Below are 19,693 nucleotides of genomic sequence, written 5' to 3' on the forward strand. Positions count from 1 at the left end.
CCTTTTACCTCCAGGCTCGTGCCTTTTACCTCCAGGCTTGTGCCTTTTACCTCCAGGCTCGTGCCTTTTACCTCCAGGCTTGTGCATATGGAGAAGGTGGCATGTAAGGCCAGTGGAGTGTTTTACAGTTTGTGTGCCTGCCTGCCCCCTCTGCCCGCCCCTCTGCCTGCCCGCCCGCCACTAGTAAGTTAACTTCACCCATAAATCACTTATTGTATTATTCACTTCAGCCTTAAAATCATTGCTCATCACCCATTTAGTCTCTATAGGCCTGAGCACAGCCAGTAAACACATCACTACTCCTTCTGGACCAATACATATTACTCTTACTGTAGTTAAAGATGTCGGCCTACTTAATAAAACCAAAATGATGCATTCAACTGGAAGCCTGCAACATCTACAAATATAATCATGTTACTTTTGGTTAATAATAGCCTAGCATACAATCGTCAAAAATAAAGCAAAAAAAATAAGAATCGACCATGCTTTTTCAAAGACATACCAAATACACTGCACATGACCTCAATGGCAAAAACTGCTGCTTTTAACAAAAGGACAGAACGATTTACAGGAAAGGAGGTAGAGAGATGGACAAACGTAGATCACCGCTAGGACAAGTACACAGTTTACACTTTGGTCCACGAGCATGGGAAATAATCAAATCAAATATTGTCACATGTGCCAAATACAACAGGCGTAGGCTACACAATAACGAGGCTATATACAAGGAGTGCCGGTGCCGAGGCAATGTGCAGGAGTCCGAGGGAGTTGAGGTAATACGCACATGTAGGTAGGGGTACAAGTGACATGATCATACACATACTGTAAACCACATCTTAATGAGTTTATAATTATTTCCTTGTCATTAGAGTAGTAAAAAGCACTGCACTATAAAGGGAATAGGGAGCCGTTTGGGACACAGACATTGTCCTCTCGTTGTCCTCTGCATGTCTCTGTGTATAGTTGCAGACAAGCAGCACAGGCTTTGTTCCAGTACAATAACTTCATCATTACCAGAAAATACTTAATCATCTGAATACAAGTGAAGGGAGAGAAAGAGAAGAGATTTAGAGTTCAAGGAGAGTTTATGTGTCTACCAAACTCGTTTGGCCTTGTCCTGGTTATTCTGGTTTGCGTGTCTGTTAGTTGGGTTGTTTTTCTGCAGTGTATCTGTAAATAAGTCTGGTGAAACAATGCTGCCTGAATTCTACCTCAGAACTATCATCTGTCTATACTGTAGGGTCACTAGCTGCAGACAAATCTGCAGTGTTGTGATCAAGTCATTTAAAGAGAGACCGATTCAAGACCAGAGCAAATCGAGACCGAGTCTGTTGGGGGGGGGGGGGGGGGGTCAAGGGGTTCGAGACCGAGTCAAAATGTGAGTCCAATTCAAGACCGTGATTGTAATTTTGTCAAATCCCCACCATAATAAGAGTTCAAAATGTTCAGAACATATAGATTATTTTGAAATTCAAAAAACAGTGAAAAAAATTGCATGCTGAGGAAAAATAGAGCCACTCTAAAATGATTACTAACCCAATCATAGTGGGGAACAATTCTACTTCTTCAGAAAAGGGCTGAAGACTTATAAAATAATGATTAAAATAATATAATATATAATATATTATATATATTATAACACTACACATCTGATTCAAATCAAAGCCTTTTGATGAGTTGATCATTTGAATCAGCTGTGTAGTGTTAGGGCAAAAACAAAAATGTGCCCACTTTTGGGTCCCCAGGACCAGGATTGAGAACCAGTGGGCTAGACCATCAGGAGCTAGATAAAAAAGGCATCTGCCATTCAAAAGGCAGATTTCAGAAGTCCACAACAATGATTAAAACACATCAATTTGATTGGGTGGGCCAGTCATGGCCTGGCTCCCCACTGGGTGGGTCTCTGTCTACCCAGGCCCATCCATGTCTACGCCCCTGATGCAAATAGCCATGATGACAATTGCGCATCACAAATAGCCTAATAACCAACACCTCGGACTAAAATGTTTCAACTCCTGGTTTGCATGTACATTATTGTCTTAGTTAGCATTTACAGGTAGATGAATTGAAAAGTCTTTCCTACCTTACCGGCTACCGATGTCATTCTTCTGTGAGCTGCTCCATGCCAAAACCAGTTGAGAACTGCACACTAGGCCGGAACTAGGCTGTGTGCGTGGCGTGCATGTGAATATATTTCATGTGATTTGCGATTGTGTAGGCTACTTTGTGCATGATGTCTCTATTGTATTACATAATTGATCAATCGTATATCTCCACTACACTACTTTGATACGCAGCAATAGGGATTAAGTGAGTACACGCAATGCCCACTGGGAAAAAAGTGGGTACTTTGCGTTTTACAAGAAGTGCACTCTCCTACATTGGTGCGCTGTTATTACGGTTGCTGTCCTTACAGAATCACGAAACTGTCACACACTGAAGACCTATAGGTTCACCACTGTACTAACCTGTCACACACTGAAGACCTATAGGTTCACCACTGTACTAGCCTGTTACACTGAAGACCTATAGGTTCACCACTGCGCAAACAGTGGGTTAACTGCCATGTTCAGGGGCAGAACGACAGATTTTTTACCTTGTCAGCTCGGGATTCATTTTTGCAACCTTCCGGTTACTAGTCCAACGCTCTAATCACCTGTCTTACATTGCACTCCACGAGGAGCCTGCGTGGCAGGCTGACTACCTGTTACGCGAGGACAGCAAGAAGCCAAGGTAAGTTGCTAGCTAGCATTAAACTTATATTATAAAAAACAATCAATCTTAACATAATCACGAGTTAACTACACATGGTTGATGATATTACTAGTTTATTTAGAGTGTCCTGCTTTGCATATAATTGATGCGGTGCCTGTTAATTTCTCATCGAATCACAGCCTACTTCGCCAAACGGGTGATGAATTAACCTCGTTGGGCTAGGGGGCACTATTTTCACGTCCGGATGAAAAGTGTGCCCAAAATAAACTGCCTGTTACTCAGGCCCAGAAGCTAGGATATGCATACAATTGGTAGATTTGGATAGAAAACATAAAAATAATGTCTTTGAGTATAACAGAACTGATTTGGCAGGCAAAACCCCGAGGACAAACCATCCAAGATTGTTTTTCTTTTAGGTCACTATTTTTAATTCGTTTTCTAAGGGAAACCCTATTTATGAGGAACCTGGTTGCAGTTCCTATGGCTTCCACTAGAGGTCAACAGTCTTTAGAAATTGGTTGATGTTTTTCTTTTGAGAAATGAAGAAGTAGTCCTGTTCTTTCCATGTGTCACTCAGATGGACTCAAGACTTTTGATGCGCGTGACCTGGAACGCGCTTCACCTTGTTTTTATCCGGTATTGAACACAGTATATCTCAAATTTGATCAATAATTTACATTTTAGGGTACCTAAGGTTGGATAAGGAACGTTGTTTGAAATGTTGGGACCAAGTTTACAGTTGACTTATTAGATACTAATAATGTATTAGATACATTATTAGCTATGTTGGGCGAGTTGAAACCGGTGTATTTCTGAATCAAACGCGCCAAATAAATTGACATTTTTGGGACATAAAGGACATTATCGAACAAAAGGACCATTTGTGATGTTTCTGGGACATTTTAGAGTGCCAACAGAAGAAGATATTCAAAGGTAAGACATTAATTATATCGCTATTTCTGACTTTAGTCGACCACCTGCCTGGTTGAAATCTGATTTTCATGTGATTGTATGCGGGGCGCTGTCTTCAGATAATCACATGGTCTGCTTTTGCCGTAAAGCCTTTGTGAACTCTGACACAGCGGCTGGATTAAGAAGAAGTTAAGCTTTATTTTGATGTACAACACTTGTTTGTATGTTCTATGAATTTGTATTATGAGTATTTGGCACACTGCAATTTCACTGGATGTTGTCAAATCAATCCCGTTAACGGGATTAGAGCGGGAAGGGATCACTAGGGATCCATAAGAGGATAACAAGCGCATTCGCGAAAAAAGCACTGTCGTTGCACCAATGTGTACCTAACCATAAACATCAATGCCTTTCTTTAAAATCAATACACAAGTATATATTTTTAAACCTGCATATTTAGTTAATATTGCCTGCTAGCATGAATTTCTTATAACTAGGGAAATTGTGTGACTTCTCTTGCGTTCCGTGCAAGCAGTCAGGGTATATACAGCAGTTTGGGTCACCTGGCTCGTTGCGAACTGTGTGAAGTCCATTTATTCCTAACAAAAACCGTAATTAATTTGCCAAAATTGTACATAATTATGACTTAACATTGAAGGTTGTACAATGTAACAGCAATATTTAGACTTAGGGATGCCATTTGTTAGATAAAATACGGAACTGTTCCGTATTTCACTGAAAGAATAAACGTTTTGTTTTTCGAAATGATAGTTTCCGGATTCTACCATATTAAAAAGGCTCATATTTCTGTGTGTTATTATGTTATGATTAAGTCTATGATTTGATATTTGATAGAGCAGTCTGACAGTGATGGTAGGCAGCACTTTCGTGCATTTGACAGCAGCTCTTCGCTGTGCTTTATAACTTCAAGCCTATCAACTCCCAAGATTAGGCTGGTGTAACCGATGTGAAATGGCTAGCTAGTTAGCGGGGTGCGCGCTAACAGCGTTTCAAACGTCACTCGCTCTGAGACTTGGAGTAGTTGTTCCCCTTGCTCTGCAAGGGCCGCGGCTTTTGTGGAGCGATGGGTAACGATGCGTCGAGGGTGGCTATTGTCAATGTGTTCCTGGTTCGAGCCCAGGTGCGAGGAGAGGGACGGAAGCTATACTGTTACACTGGCAATACTAAAGTGCCTATAAGAACATCCAATAGTCAAAGGTATATGAAATACAAATGGTATAGAGAGCAATAGTCCTATAATTCCTATAATAACCTCAACCTAAAACTTCTTACCTGGGAATATTGAAGTCTCATGTTAAAAGGAACCACCAGCTTTCATATGTTCTCATGTTCTGAGCAAGGAACTTAAACGTTAGCTTTTTTACATGGCACATATTGCACTTTTACTTTCTTCTACAACACTTTGGTTTTGCATTATTTATAACCAAGTTGAACACGTTTCATTATTCATTTGAGGCTAAATTGATTTGATTGATGTATTCAATTAAGTTAAAATAAAAGTGTTTGTTCAATATTGTTGCAAATTGTCATTATTACAAATAAATAAAATAAAAAATAAAATAAAAATTAATAACTAAGCCGATTAATCGGTATCGTTTTTTTTTGGGGTCCTCCAATAATCGTTATCGGTGTTGAAAAATCATAATCGGTCGACCTCTAATCTGCGCAATAGCCCAAAATAGAGTATAGACCTACTACCTACTGACTGTAACCATGTTAATTGGCTGAAATCCTGAATTGGCAAAACAACACCCAGGACAAGCCGTGTGTAGCTGTCTAAGGTCACCACTGTCTGAGGTCACCACTGACACGAAGAATGTGAAAACATCTTGGTGATCTTACGAGATCAGCATTAACCCACACGCCTGATTATCTGAATAGAGCCAAACAGTAACGGTAGGGAGTCCGAATGTCACACGCACATACACGCACATGCTCAACTATTAGTGGAAAAGTCATTACGTTTTCTAATTTGACCTAAAAAGGCCAGAAACTGTACACTTTGTGTGATGAGGAAATTCACTCTGTGGCCCAAACCCTGGGAACTACTAGCTAGGCTAGTTCTCTTAAGTTCTACGTTTAATAGAACCTCTGACTTTATTGATAACAGATAAGCCTGTGCCCAGGTTACAAGCTTGCCTCTCTCCCCTCCCCCACATAAATCATAACTAGACTACCCCACCCCCCATCATCTCTGCTAAGGTAAAGTAGCCTAACCGCAACCTGGGACAACATATCTAAGCTGGGAAGAATGGATTCCCGTCAATGTCTGCCTTAATTCAATGTACCCTCCCCTTACACATTATGTGTTTAAGGTACTAGGCCTCCCTCACAGTAAAGACCATACATTACCCCCATTGGAAATGACTGAGTGACTTCCATCTGAAGGGAGATATTTCAAAAGGCTTGTAGTGTGTCAAGCCTAATTTATAAATACCCACAAGTGTGCAGCTCCCCGATTAGTTACTCAGTGCAACTACGCAGGATCGCCATTTTGCGTATCAGAACAAGACAAGAGCCTTTTAAAACATCCAGAACAGGGAACGGATGAAGGGTACTGGGGGTTACAATATAACCTCCATCTCTGTATCTAACATCCTGTCAGGAGAATCAGAGACTACATGGGGCATAGCAGATCAAAGCAGCTGCAGCTTCTACAGGCTACAAAAGCAGCTTCCTGCTGATTCTCATTAAAGTTACTACTGATATAGGCCTATTCCCTAAGGAGCACTTCCCTCTCTCTCTCACACACACACACACACACACACACACACACACACTTTTGTCAGACAATAACAAAACATCCATACATGCACAAACAATACCAAAATCACTGTATACCACTCCTACAGACAAGGTTTTCTCTTCGTCTTTCCTCAGCCGTATCAAGCAGACAACATGAGAAATGTTATAGGGCAAGTACAGGCAAGCCTGGATAAGCATCTACAGTACCTGGGGCTACAGAAATACACTATACACACACAGAAGTATGTGAAGACCCATTCAAATGAGTGGATTCAGCTATTTCAGCCACACCCGTTGCTGACAGGTGTATACAATCGAGCCCACAGCCATGCAATCTCCATAGACAAACATTGGTTGTAGAATGGCCTTACTTCGGGAAGAAAATGGTGTTTGACCAGATACAATGCTATTTGCAGTAAACAAATTGACAGCAGTCTTTCAGCATGCTTATAGGGAAGGATACTCAACAAGCACAGCACTTACACAAATGACTTGATGAATGGCTGAGAGAAATAGATGATAAAATGATTGTGAGGGCTGTCTTGTTAGATTTCAGTGCAGCTTTTGTAATTATCGTTCATAATCTGCTGCTGGAAAAACTTGTGTTATGGCTTTACACCCCCCTGCTATAATGTGGATAAAGAGTTACTTGTCTAACAGAACACAGAGGGTATTCTTTAATAGAAGTCTCTCAAACATAATTAGGAATTCCCCAGGGTAGCTGTTTAGGCACCTTACCAGTGTGTCTATGTATGCAGATGACTCAACACTATACACGTCAGTATTGTTTCAGCATTGTGAACAGAGTGCCCAATGGTGGTGGTGGGGTTATTGTATGGGCAGGCAGACCTAAGCTACGTACAATTGAACACAATAGCATTCTAAATCGATGACAATTTGAATGCACAGAGCCACTTCGAAGAGATGCATTGTCGTGCCATTCATCCTCCGCCATCACCTCATGTTTCAGTATGATAATGTATGGCCCCATGTCGCAAAGATCTGCACACAATTCGAGGAATCTGAAAATGTCCCAGTTCTACCATGGCCTGCACACTCACTAGACATGTCACCCATTGAGCATGTTTGGAATGCTCTGGATGAATGTGTACGACAGCATGGTCCAGTTCCCGCCAACATCCAGCAACTTCGCACAGCCATTGAAGAGTGGGACAACATTCCACAGGAAACAATCAACAGCCTGATCAACTCTATGCGACAGAGCTGCATGAGGCATATTTTAATTGACTGATTTCTTTATATGAACTGTAACTCAGTAAAATCTTAGAAATTGTTGCATGTTACGTTTATAATTTTTGTTCTGTGTACTAAAACATTTCTAGACTGTCTATGGGTAACAGCGTTGACGTGTTATGCTCGACACACTCATTTTTCCACCAGAAAATGGCCAAAAACAGTTGAACCAGCTTACCTGCTTTTACACTATAAGTTGACTATTACGTGTTCATGGGAAATTGTTGAATGTTGCGTTCATATTTTTGTTCAGTGTAATATAGAGGTTTGTGTCTATCACCATGATGATGATTTCTGTCTATTCACCATGATCAGCCACCTCCACACCAATTCTCTTGTGCTTGCATTGTTGGACCTTCTTTGGGACCCTTTCTGTTACCTGGCCCTCGTCCCTTGTGTAATGGGTTTGAACCCCAATCCACTAGACTGTACTTCCTCACCAACCCTTACCTTGATCTTCTCTCTGCAGCTGACCTGGTCTATGCATTTCTTATCTATTCAGAGTTCCAGACCTTCAGCACAACCGTCTTGCTAGAGCTGCCACAGTTACCCTATTACCGTGTAACCGACGGTTATAGATGAATATAAAATGTCAGAACCGTTTGGGGGGGGGGGTGCGAACAGCTTACTGAAGACGGGACAGCTGTGCTGTTGTATCCGTTTCTGCGGTAACATGGACTCTTGACAACATAATGAAACGTTGTTTCTCCTTGCTGGAACAAGCAGGGTGTTGTAGCAAACTATGCTTTGGTTGCCTAGCAAACACCCCCCACAATGCAGGAGTACCCTGGCCATTTGACTGGTAAACTAATGGGTACACTCGCAATGGCTGTCTGGCATTGTGATGCAATCATTTCAATGGTGATGAATTGCTTGCTATTTGGGGTTTTAGGTTTCTGTATAAGCACTGACTGTGGATGTAAAAAGGGATTCATAAATACATTTGATTTGAATGTTCATTCAAATGATGTTAACTAATGTGGCTCATGAAAAATGTATTTTTTGTAATGTCAGTTGAGTTGAATCAACAAATCACAGCACATATTGATGGGTACACGTCCTGCTTTTACTTCCTGCTTTGCTCCTATGGGTACACTCGCAATAGCCGCCAGTCCAGCCGTTATGTCATCATCGACTTGAATAGGGACGAGAAGGGGTGCTGAAGATGGCGGCGAGTGCAGACAAGATTTCAGCTTGCTCCGAGTAACCTTACATTTAAGTAAGTTTGAGAGGGATAAATGTAACGGAACTTGGCTTATAGTAAACACAATAGAGAACAACGCTTAGTTGACCTCTAATTTGATCTGAAACTTTGAGAAATGGAAGAAAAAAAATTGCAAAAGAGCAAAGGGAGGAGAAGGCAGTTGCTAGCTGACCACTCATACATTGGAGAAAAACCGCCACCTGACTCCTCGGGAGAAGAAATGGAGGATTCTGGACATTCGGTTGATTCTGAAAATCCAGTCAATAGTCCTGCACCCAAAAAGCGCGAGCTACAGGTCAACATAATCGATGCCGTCTCTGCAAAGATAAACGAAAGAGCCAATGGTCTGGAGAAAATGATACGCGAAAGCACATGAAAAAAAATTAATCATGCATACAAGAGTATCGAAGAGCTTAAACTTGCAAACACGGCTACTTCTGAGAAATGCACTGCACAGGAGAAGACCATCGCAGACATGCAAGAGCGCTTATTGGAAGCAGAGCGATACCGGAGCGATACCGGAGAAGGTGGGGCTACGGCTTTACTGTGTCCCCAAGGACCAGGATGAGAATGTGAAGCGCTTAGTAAGAGACATCTGTAACCGTGTGGCACCGGACTTCCCCGATGGATATGACTGTCGCTCATCGTATTGGGAAGAAACAAGATGCCATCGTCAGCCGCTCGATTATCATCCAGTTTGCTTTTCACACAGCGAGAGATGCAGTTTGGAAGAAAGCAAAGGAAAGCGCCACTGAAAGAATTTAGAGTTGGTGAGGAGTTGACTGCTGCGGACAAGGCAGCAAAGGCAAAGTTGTGGCCTCTTGTACAACAGGCCAGAAATCAAGGAAAGGGTGGATACTACTACAGGTGGATACTACTACAGGTGGATACTACAGGGGAATCAGAGCCTTTTTCGCAGATGGAAAATAAATACGACCGGGGTGATTTGTTCTGTCGGTAGGTTTACAAGGTAGCTCCTTCCCCACTGCAAACTGAGCGTTCTAGATTTGAATTATGGTGTTACTGTTTACAAGTTAAGACTTCTGTTAATACATATAGGAAGCAACTTTTTATAGAGGGTAGAGTTGAGATTGAATAGGATTTTTCTTTCTATTCTATAGATATGGACTTGAAGTTTAAGGGGTTATTACTCTTATACCTAAATCACACAAGGATCTCTTAAATATTGATAATTGGCGTCCAATCGCACTCCTAAATAACGACTACAAAATTATAGCCTTAATCTTTGCAAAAAGGTTCAAGTCTTGCTTGAATGATCTGATTGATGAATGTCAATCAGGGTTTATGAAAGGGCGCCATATATCTAATAATCTGAGGCTGGTGTTAGACTTGGTTGAGTATTGTGATCTATTTGATGACTTCCCTGTTATCCTATTTTTGGATTTTCAGAAATCATTTGATACAGTAAGTCACAATTTTATCTTTGATTGTCTTAAGCATTTGAAATGTTGTCGTTTTTTTTGGACGCTATTAGATCTCTGTATAATGGTGGCAATAGCTGTATCAAACTCTGTCATGGAACATCCTCAAGGTTTAACATTTACAAAGGAATACGACAAGGTTGTCCAATTTCACCTTTTTTATTTTTCTTAGTATCTCAAATTCTATGCTCATTAGTTCTTAAAAGTCCATTTGAAGTTATTACATTCCAGGCCAGAGAGATCAAGATATCCCAACTGGTGGATGACACCTCACTTTTTTTTTTTTAATTTGTCACAAGATTAGCATTGGATATCGTGAAGCAGTTCTCCAAAATCTCAGGTTTGGCATTAAATATTTCCAAATGTGAGATGTTTGTTTTTAAAGGAGCTGTCAATCCAGCAGATTGTGAAAAAGATACTGTAACCTACCTCGGTGTAAAGATCACCAAAAATCTTAAGGCTGTGAATGATCTTAATTTGAACCCTGTAACTGAATTAGTCCCCAAAAAATTATCCTCATGGTTAAGACGGGATTTAAGTCCTCAAGGAAGGGTGCTTTTATCCAAAGCTGAGGGGCTATCTATTGACATTCCCAAATCCACTTGCTGTATCTTAGATTGGCTTTTGTACAACTTCATATGGAAAAACAAGCCACATAAGATAAAAAGAGATATTATCACCAACAGGGTTTGTGATGGCGGTCTAAATGTCTTAGATTTCACTCTCTTCAACCAGATATCAAAGGTCAACTGGATTAAAAGGTACATAAAAAATCCTCATAGTTTCTGGAATATTATACCTCATTTTGTTTGTCAGAAGTTCGAAGGGCTTAATGTTTTACTACAATGTCTATATATTGTGGGTAAACTTCCTGTGAAACTAGCGGCGACTCACAAGCAGGCATTAACGTGCTGAGATTTGTTGTATAAACACAACTTTTCACCTCGTAAATGTTTTATATGGAACAACGGGTCGATATTACATAGAAACCAGATGTTATTTAACCATAAACGGTTCTCGAAAAACATTGTCCTTGTCAGCCAATTAGTTAATATTAGTGTGAATCTATTTACACGGAGAGACTTTATGGAAAGATACTACTTTGAGGTTTCAAGCAAGGAATATGACATGGTTATTAAAGCTATACCTAGTGGGATAAAAAATTTACTTTAGAATAATGCATATTTTGGAATATCTCCGATTGTAAGCGATATCCAGGTGAATGGCATTGGTCTACTAGATACGAAATTCAACAATTGTTTATTATGGGATATTTTCAACAGGAAGTCTATTCCCTCTGCAATATTTTGTTGGGCTTCATCGTTTGATGTAAACTGGCGCCGTGCTTGGCTCACTCCACACACATATTTATGGTGACCAATAAAGTAAAGGAGATCTTTAAGATTATCCATAGATTCTATCCGTGTAATAGCTTGATTTCTAAGTATATACCAGATGTTACCAGTGAATGCAGTTTTTGTGAACTAGAAACAGAATCTATTAAACACTTGTTCTGTCATTGTTTATATATTGAAGTGTTCTGTACTGATGTAAAACTATATCTTGGCCTCAAATTGCATACAACCATTGAAATTTCAACATATTATTTTACTACACCACAATTGAACGTGAGTATGTCATAAATCTCTTTATTTTATTAGGAACATTTTTCATACACAAATCTGAATTTTATGAAGATTAAGCCCCTTAATGTTTTTTTTAAATCTGATTTGGAAAACTATTTAGTCTTTAAAACGTATAAAAAACAAAATGTATTTGCTATACGTCTGTATTTGAATTGATATAATGTGAATTAGTTTGATTTTTTTCAAATTTCTTTGTGGAATCCCCTGGTTGTTATGTTTATGTTTTGTATGTTACGGTTAATAACGACTTTTAAAGACTTGAATGGGGACGCCTGTTCTACTCATTATATTTCTATGGCAGCACATGCAGTGAGGAACAGCTATTACAAAGACCACGGTCATTTGGCTGGTCAATTACTGTCGTCCAAAATTATATGATGTCACATCCCCGTCAGAGCCCTACGTCTTTCCTGTTGACCATTCTGACCCCATGACCCTCTCCTTGATCCTCCTCTAACCCCGTGACCTCTGACCCCTCCTCCAGCCCTGATTCCAGTCAGTGCTCTGGTGGTCTCTCTCCATCAGCCTGGCTAAAGTAATGATGACAAGTCTACAGCGTTTTTCATAGAATCTCAAAGCTTTTTTTAAAAGCTGCATCCTCCGAAGATGTAGAGGATCATGGTGGCGATGGAGTCTGCTGATGATCTTGTAGGAGGGCAAGTCTGGGAACCAGCCTGAGTCTTACAGCCTCTGGACTTCTCCTCTTCCACTCTGTGTAACACCCTCTTAGGGCGATGCCTCAGCAGCTCTGGGCGCCAGAAAGATCACCACACAAAGTTCAGAATAGTAGCCAGTCGTCCTCACTACAAGCCTCAGCACTGCTGTATCCCTCCACCTCCCATTCCTCTCATGCTTCAAGCCACTCCTCAAATTAGGTTCTCAAAAGAGCCATGTGAAACAAAGCAAAAAATGTGGTACTGTGTCCAGATTAAGTTTTCAAAACAAAAGCTAGCCAAGACAAAACATAGTGTTAACCTTTATTTATTTATCTGTTATTTTACCAGGTAAGTTGACTAAGAACACGTTCTCATTTGCAGCAACGACCTGGGGAATAGTTACAGGGGAGAGGAGGGGGATGAATGAGCCAATTGTAAACTGGGGATTATTAGGTGACCGTGATGGTTCGAGGGCCAGATTGGGAATTTAGCCAGGACAGCGGGGTTAACACCCCTACTCTTACGATAAGTGCCATGGGATCTTTAATGACCTCAGAGAGTCAGGACACCCGTTTAACGTCCCACCCGAAAGACGGCACCCTACACAGGGCAAGTTCCCCAATCACTGCCCTGGGGCATTGGGATATTTTGTATTCTTTTAGACCAGAGGAAAGAGTGCCCTCCTACTGGCCCTCCAACACCACTTCCAGAAGCATCTGGTCTCCCATCCAGGGACTGACCAGGACCAACCCTGCTTAGCTTCAGAAGCAAACCAGCAGCGGTATGCAGGATGGTATGCTGCTGGCAACCTACCAGTAAATCTTCAAATCTGTGACTTAAAAAACACCAGATATGCAAATAAAACTAAAATATTCTCAAAAACTAAAAATAGCTGCTAGTAGGGTGCCATGGCAACAATATAACTTATAGGTTGGCCCTGATACGGAGGCTGGTCCTGACAAGACCCCGACCGCATGCGCTCGCAAACGTACGTACAAATAGAGCCTTTACATAGTAATCAATAGGCATACAATTCAACTTCAGTAGCCACTAATCAGAACAGGGACAGCCAGTCTTACAACACCTCTGCACTGATGAACGACCTTACATTGACCACGTCCTCAACCCCTCTACTAGGGTCAATGGTGATGACAGGAAAGGGTGCGCAAAGCTGTCATGAAGGCAAAGGGTGGCTACTTTGAAGAATCTCAAATATATTTTGATTTGTTTAACACTTTTTCGGTTACTACATTTTTTGGTTACCACGTGTTATTTCATAGTTTGGTGTCTTCGGTATTATTCTACAATGTAGAAAATAGTAAAAATGTAAAATAAACGAGTAGGTGTATCTAAACTTCTGACTGGTACTGTATGTGTGTGTGTATCGAACAACGGTGATGACATTGGGAAGGGATCACTAAGCTTCTAGAACAGACTGTACAACAGATAGCCTCCTAGGTCAAATAAAATAGTATTTGTCACATTTCTCAGAATACAACAGGTGTGGACTTTACAGCCATGCAGCGTTTTAAAAGTAAGAAGGAAAACAATAGGGGTTGAGGTAATTCAAATTGGTTGCATACACATATTCATCCTATGTTATTATGTGTGTAGCAAAATGCTTGTGTTCCTAGCTCCAAAAGGTAGTATCTAACAATACACACACACACATAAAAAGTCTACAGTAATATGTACTATTGTAGGTAGGTAGGGATAAAAGTGACAAGGCAATCAGGATAGATAAACAGAGTAGCAGCAGCGTATGTGAAGACTGTTAAAGTGTGTGTGTGTCGTCAATATGCATGTGTGTGTTTTGTGTGTGAGCATATGTAGTGTGAGTGTTTGTTGGAGTGTCAATGTAATATGTGTGTGTGTGTTGGAGTGTCAGTGTAGTATGTGTGTGTGTGTTGGAGTGTCAATGTAATGTGTGTGTGTGTGTGTGTGTGTGTGTGTGTAGGTAGGTGAGCCAAGTTAGTGTAAATAGAGCCAGTGCAACAATGACAACAACAAAAAACAAAGGGAAATAGTACAGGTAGCCCTATGCTGATCTGTTCAGCCGTCTTATGGCTTGAGGTTAGGAGCTGTTCAGGATCCGCTTGGTCCCAGACCTGGCGCTCCGGTACTGCTTGCCGTGCAGTAGCAGAGAGAACAGTCTTTGACTGGGGTGGCTGGAGTCTTTGACAATGTTTTGGATGCCAAGCAGTTGCCATACCAAGCGGTGATGCAGCCAGTCAATATGCTCTCAATGGTGCAGCTGTAGAACTTTTGAGGTTGTGCCCATGCCAAATCTTTTCAACTTCCTGAGGGGGAAGAGGTGTTGTCAGAGCAAACATACTTTTTGCGCTTCTTGGAGCAGAGCAGAGCTGTTGTGAAGGAAGTTGTCAAGGAAGTGAGTTTTGCGTTTATACAGGACCTCCCGTCAACCAATCACGTCAATGCGGAGCTATACGGAGCCCTCCGCATTGTCACAACATTTGTGATGTGCAAAGCGATGCCTCTACATGCTTCCGCAAGCTCCGCAATTGCGTCACATACGAAGCCTCCAACCACATTTTTCGGATCAAGCATAAATTGGCTTTTAGTTATGTGGACACAGAGAACCTTGAAGCTCTGGACCCTCTCCACTACAGCCTCGTCAATGTGAATGGGGGAGTGCACGGGCCTCTGTTTCCTGTAGTCCACAATCAGCTACTTTGTACTGCTGACGTTGAGGGAGAGATTGTTGTCCTGGCACCACACTGCCAGGTCTCTGACCTCCCTAAGGTTATTTCTGTCCCGTAGTGTAGACAGGTTAACATTGACAAGGCCGGATTACCGGGACACCTACTCATAGTATGTGCTGACCAGCTGGCAAGTTTTTTTTACTGACATTTTCAACCTCTCCCTAACAATAGTCCCTCTGCCCAAGAACGCCCTGTAGCACTCACATCTGTCGCAATTAAATACTTTGAAAGTCTGGTCATGGCTCACAACACCATCAGCCCAGACCCACTCCAATTAGCGTACCGCCCCAACAAATGACACAATCTCTATTGCACTCCACACTGTCCATTTCCACCTGGACAAAGGAACACCTACGTAAGAATGCTGTCCATTTCCACCTGGACAAAGGAACACCTACGTAAGAATGCTGTCCATTTCCACCTGGACAAAGGAACACCTACGTAAGAATGCTGTCCATTTCCACCTGGACAAAGGAACACCTACGTAAGAATGCTGTCCATTTCCACCTGGACAAAGGAACACCTACGTAAGAATGCTGTTCATTTCCACCTGGACAAAGGAACACCTACATAAGAATGCTGTTCATTGACAAAATAGTGCTGAAGCTCATCACTACGCTAAGGACCCTGGGACTGAACCCCTCCCTCTGCAAATGGATGCGGACTTCCTGAGGAGCAGCCCCCAGGTGTTAAGGGTAGGCAACAACACCTCCGCCACGCTGACCCTCAACACCCCTCAGGGGTGTGTACTTAGTCCCCTCCTGTAATCAGTGTTCCCCCACAACTGTGTAGCCACCCTCCGCTCCAACACCAGTATCAAGCATCCCTACCATCCAAGACCTCTATATCAGGCAGTGTCAGAGGAAGGCCCGAGGTTTTGCCAGACTCCAGGCACCCAAGCCATAGTCTGTTCACTGTAGTTCCATCTGGCAAATGGTACCAGAGCATCAGCTGTTGGACCAACAGGCTCCGAGACAGCTTCTACCCCCAAGCCATAAGAGTGCTAAATAGCCAGACTGCTAAATAGTCAATTAAATGGTATTGGAAGTATCGGCACTGACTCAACTACGCACACACTAGACTATACAAAACATTAGGAACACCTGCTCTTTCCATGACATAGAATAACTAGGTGAATCAAGGTGAAAGCTATGATCCCTTATTGATGTCATCTTTTAAATCCACTTCCTTCAGTGTCAATGGAGGGGAGGAGACAGGTTAAAGAAGGATTTTTAAGCCTTGAGACAGTTGTGTGCGTGCCTAGGGCTGTGGCAGTTATGACATTTTGTCAGCCGGTTATTGTCATGTAAGACTGTCGGTCTCACAGTAACTAAATTAGCAAACACTGTTAGCATCTCCAGGCCTAGTCAGTTCACCCTGCCTTCATGTACATATCTACCTCAAATACCTTATTATTATCTATCCTGATGTCTAGTCAGTTTACCCTGCCTTCATGTACATATCTACCTCAAATACCTTATTATTATCTATCCTGATGTCTAGTCACTTTACCCTGCCTTCATGTACATATCTACCTCAAATACCTTATTATTATCTATCCTGATGTCTAGTCAGTTCACCCTGCCTTCATGTACATATCTACCTCAAATACCTTATTATTATCTATCCTGATGTCTAGTCACTTTACCCTGCCTTCATGTACATATCTACCTCAAATACCTTATTATTATCTATCCTGATGTCTAGTCACTTTACCCTGCCTTCATGTACATATCTACCTCAAATACCTTATTATTATCTATCCTGATGTCTAGTCAATTCTCCCTGCCTTCATGTACATATCTACCTCAAATACCTTATTATTATATATCCTGATGTCTAGTCAATTCTCCCTGCCTTCATGTACATATCTACCTCAAATACCTTATTATTATCTATCCTGATGTCTAGTCACTTCACCCTGCCTTCATGTACATATCTACCTCAAATACCTTATTATTATCTATCCTGATGTCTAGTCAGTTCACCCTGCCTTCATGTACATATCTACCTCAAATACCTTATTATTATCTATCCTGATGTCTAGTCAGTTCACCCTGCCTTCATGTACATATCTACCTCTAATACCTTATTATTATCTATCCTGATGCCTAGTCACTTCACCCTGCCTTCATGTACATATCTACCTCAAATACCTTATTATTATTATTATCATCATCTATCCTGATGTCTAGTCAATTCTCCCTGCCTTCATGTACATATCTACCTCTAATACCTTATTATTATCTATCCTGATGTCTAGTCAATTCTCCCTGCCTTCATGTACATATCTACCTCAAATACCTTATTATTATCTATCCTGATGTCTAGTCACTTCACCCTGCCTTCATGTACATATCTACCTCTAATACCTTATTATTATCTATCCTGATGTCTAGTCAGTTTACCCTGCCTTCATGTACATATCTACCTCTAATACCTTATTATTATCTATCCTGATGTCTAGTCAATTCTCCCTGCCTTCATGTACATATCTACCTCAAATACCTTATTATTATCTATCCTGATGTCTAGTCACTTCACCCTGCCTTCATGTACATATCTACCTCTAATACCTTATTATTATCTATCCTGATGTCTAGTCAGTTTACCCTGCCTTCATGTACATATCTACCTCAAATACCTTATTATTATTATTATCATCTATCCTGATGTCTAGTCAATTCTCCCTGCCTTCATGTACATATCTACCTCAAATACCTTATTATTATCTATCCTGATGTCTAGTCACTTTACCCTGCCTTCATGTACATACCTACCTTAAATACCTTAGTATTATCTATCCTGATGTCTAGTCAGTTCACCCTGCCTTCATGTACATATCTACCTCTAATACCTTATTATTATCTATCCTGATGTCTAGTCAGTTCACCCTGCCTTCATGTACATATCTACCTCAAATACCTTATTATTATCTATCCTGATGTCTAGTCAGTTCACCCTGCCTTCATGTACATATCTACCTCAAATACCTTATTATTATCTATCCTGATGTCTAGTCAGTTCACCCTGCCTTCATGTACATATCTACCTCAAATACCTTATTATCTATCCTGATGTCTAGTCACTTTATCCTGCCTTCATGTACATATCTACCTCAAATACCTTATTATTATCTATCCTGATGTCTAGTCAGTTCACCCTGCCTTCATGTACATATCTACCTCAAATACCTTATTATTATCTATCCTGATGTCTAGTCAGTTCACCCTGCCTTCATGTACATATCTACCTCTAATACCTTATTATTATCTATCCTGATGTCTAGTCAATTCTCCCTGCCTTCATGTACATATCTACCTCAAATACCTTATTATTATCTATCCTGATGTCTAGTCAATTCTCCCTGCCTTCATGTACATATCTACCTCAAATACCTTATTATTATCTATCCTGATGTCTAGTCAGTTCACCCTGCCTTCATGTACATATCTACCTCAAATACCTTATTATTATCTATCCTGATGTCTAGTCAGTTCACCCTGCCTTCATGTACATATCTACCTCTAATACCTTATTATTATCTATCCTGATGTCTAGTCAGTTCACCCTGCCTTCATGTAGGACCTCAAAGACCTTGTACATGTACTGGTACTCCCTGTGTAAAGCTCCACTATGTGTATTTTATTCCTCGTGTTACTATTATTATTTAATATTCTGCATCGTTGGGAAGGGATCGTAAGCAAGCATATTCTGCATCGTTGGGAAGGGATCGTAAGCAAGCATTGCAAAGCACCAGAAAGAAGGCTATTTTTCCCATTCGGGGTAGAGTTACATCCAGAAAGTTGGTGAAACAAAATAAAATCACACAGCAAATGAAGAAATGAATGCAACAGCTAGGCCTATAATTTATTTTCCCGAGCTTAGAAACATTTAGCCCATAAGTGTTTGACTGTTGAAAGGCATTAGCAGCGTGTCATGATGTGTAGGGATAACGCTAACCCCATGCCATGCGTCTCTGCCAGGCCCTTGTTCCTCTGAGCTTGCCACCGAGCAGAGCAGCCCTTGTTCCTCTGAGCCTGCCACCGAGTTAGAGCAGCCATGATGAAAGCACAGCACAGGCAGATAACAGCAACAAAGAAGTTTCACAGAGAGAGGGAAGGGTTTAAGGAGAATACTGTCATTAGCAACAATGATACGCTAGGCTAATCTTGTGCTCTGTTTGACAGGAATCTATACAAATAAGTAACACTGAAGCTCAAAACCCACACTGAGGGTGCATCCCAAATGCCACCCTATTCACTATACAGTACACTACTTTTGACCAGGGGACTCTGGTCCAAAGTAGTGCAATATATAGGGAATAGGGTGGCATTCGAGACTTGTATTGTACTGTACCAGCTGAGGCTGGCAC

General features: G+C 41.2%; 1 protein-coding gene across 8 annotated transcripts in view; it reads right to left on the reverse strand.

Annotated features, from left to right (window-relative positions):
* Window positions 1–19,693, reverse strand: part of LOC110499540 (caskin-2) — a 77,598-nt gene that overhangs the window by 49,884 nt on the left and 8,021 nt on the right. The gene's annotated exons all lie outside the window — the stretch shown is intronic.

Source organism: Oncorhynchus mykiss, chromosome 20, assembly GCF_057628025.1.
Source record: "Oncorhynchus mykiss isolate SJ-2025 chromosome 20, ASM5762802v1, whole genome shotgun sequence".
Lineage (NCBI taxonomy): Eukaryota > Metazoa > Chordata > Actinopteri > Salmoniformes > Salmonidae > Oncorhynchus > Oncorhynchus mykiss.